This window comes from Paramisgurnus dabryanus, chromosome 12 (assembly GCF_030506205.2).
Source record: "Paramisgurnus dabryanus chromosome 12, PD_genome_1.1, whole genome shotgun sequence".
NCBI lineage: Eukaryota > Metazoa > Chordata > Actinopteri > Cypriniformes > Cobitidae > Paramisgurnus > Paramisgurnus dabryanus.
Genome location: NC_133348.1, coordinates 1,838,052 through 1,840,967, shown reverse-complemented (window position 1 = coordinate 1,840,967; position 2,916 = coordinate 1,838,052).

Genomic DNA, 2,916 nt, shown 5'->3' with positions numbered 1-2,916 from the left:
TTTTCTGTGGCTGGGAAGAAATGTAAGCCATCAAAATCGAATAATTTATGTGAGAGGCACTCGGGCGAAGGAAAAATGACAGCTGTTGCTTGTTCTCACACGACAACATCAAGTTTCTGCCATGCTAACACATTGACCCCAGGATCTTATGAAAAACTTTCCATTATTTTACTCGAAGCCAACGAAAATCAAGCCGGACTAAAACATTTTACAGCTGACCGCTGTCAAAAAAGTTCAGTGATGATGTCACAAGGATGGCAGAAACAATAACAGTTTTCTTAATATGACAAAGTAAGTGTTTTGATTAATGCCATTAATGTTTTTTTTTTTGTCAGTGTATACTACTAGTCAACTAAATGAATATAACATGGCAAAGATACACGCACATTTATGTATTGATTCAAAAGACTTATAGCATTTTGAAAAAAATAGCAGTTTTTATAATAAATCTTTAAAAACTAAATTATGGATTTTAATTTTTAATGGTATTATAACCTAAAGATGCTATGTGTACGTTTGTAACAGAAAATAGTGGTTTTCATCTTGTCGCTTTCTTGGTATACTAAACCCATTTTTCCCCAAATTAGTCTAAATGGATTTATTGCGTTTTGGAACCAAACTCTTCAAATATAACCTTGATATCTGTATTATTGATCGATTAAGGTCATGCCAGAGATTAAAGGGATAGTTCGGCCAAAAATGATATTAAACCCATGATATACTCACCCCCAAGCTGTCCGAGTTGCATATGTCCATCGTTTTTCAGACAAACACATTTTCGGATATTTTAGAAAATGTTTTAGATCTTTCAGTTGATTAAATGTAATGTTACGGGGTCCACCCATAGTCCACGACCTTCAAGTCCAAAAAAAGTGCGTCCATCCTTCACAAATTAAATCCAAACGGCTCCAGGATGATAAACAAAGGTCTTCTGAGGGTAATCCGAGCGGTGTTGTTGTAGAAATATCCATATTTAAAACTTTATTAACGAAAATAAATACCTTCCGGTAGCGCCGCCATCTTAGTCGCGTCCGCATTCAGGATGAGAGCTTACACAGCCTACGGAGGCTACTCTGCTGCTGCTCTGTGCCCCCGCCCTCCGAATTTGTCATACGTCACTAAGAAAAGTGCGTACACTATGCTAATACTCTCTCCTGAATACAGAGGAGTCTAAGATGGTGGCGCTACCGGAAGGTATTTATTTTCGTTAATAAAGTTTTAAATATGGATATTTCTACAACAACACCATGTGGATTACCCTCAGAAGACCTTTGTTTATCATCCTGGAGCCGTTTGGATTTAATTTGTGAAGGATGGACGCACTTTTTTTGGACTTGAAGGTCGTGGACCCCGTAACATTACATTTAATCAACTGAAAGATCTAAAACATTTTCTAAAATATCCGAAAATGTGTTTGTCTGAAAAACGATGGACATATGCAACTCGAACAGCTTGGGAGTGAGTATATCATGGGTTTAATATCATTTTTGGCCGAACTATCCCTTTAAAGTCAATGTGAAAACAATGACTGAAATAATAAAAGTTTGATGCTCCTATTTTTTTATTAGATTATAAGTCTACTGCCATTTTTTTTAATGGACAAGCTTTGATAACATATATGTGACCGTGGACTACAAAACCAGTCATAAATTGCATGGGTATATTTTATAAATATTTCATCGTAAATATATCCAAAATGTGTTTATCATTAATAATGTGTTTTGCGAAGGACTTCATTTAGACAACTTTATAGGCGATTTTCTCAATATTTAGGTAATTTGCACCCTCAGATTTTCAAATAGTTGCATCTCATTCAAATATAATTCTATCCTTACAAACCATACATCGACGGAGAGATTATTTCTTTTACAATTTAAAGAATTTACCTTTATGACTGGCTTTGTAGTCCATGGTCACATATGCCACTGCAAGGCAGAAGCGTCTGGTGTGAGCGGCCCCTAATTTTTTTTTACCTCCAGTCACTTACAGACCCATCTACATTTCATGTGTATCATATCTGGGATGAAATAACCATGCCATCAATTGTGAGGCTAACAGTATTAGATGCAAAACCGGACATTTGTTGGTTGGCAAAGGTCTGAAAGACAGCATATATGTTTTCAATATTCATCATCAAATTCTCATTGAAAGTCATTCTATCTTTCTTTGAATTATTTAGTCATTCGTTTATTTTATGTATACAAAAAACACTTTCGGTTTTAATTTGCTAACTTGATCATTCCAATCACAATGGGTGTAGTACAGCGATAGCCCACATTTAGTGTAATATGTGACCATTTCTCATGAGCACTGTTCTTCAGCTGTTTATCCATCATTACTGTCTAGAGTATTACATGGATCAGTTGTCATCTGTCACACCAGAAATTACTTGAATTGCGTGTGCTAAATGCTTTCCTAAAACACCTGAATTTATCATTCAAATGAAGCATTGTCTCTATTATCTGTCACACAGAGAAAGATATAAATGTGAAGTGCTACGGGTCCCTAGAACCAGAATCAAGAACTGCCATAGATACACAAAATATTTGATCCGAAAGTATTTTGTTTCTCTCTTTCTATAGAGTGTTTTTTATATAATTCATGTCCCCTATGAGTAACTCTATTGCCACATTGTAAACTTGCATAAAAACTGGCAAATGTGCTGTGGCATAATACTGTAAGACTTGAGAAAGGATCAAACTGTTATAAACTGTGCTGTCCTACAATCTTAGTGAGCCTGAGAATCAACCTTGTGCAACTTCTGCGATCTTCACTGTGAGACTTGTTTTTTACGACATTTTTGAAGTACTTATTTTATATGGAGAGAATGCACAATTCTCAGTTCAACCAAAATAAATATTTCAACACCTAATATTTATGTTTATATAAATATTACGAGAATATTTATTTTTTTAT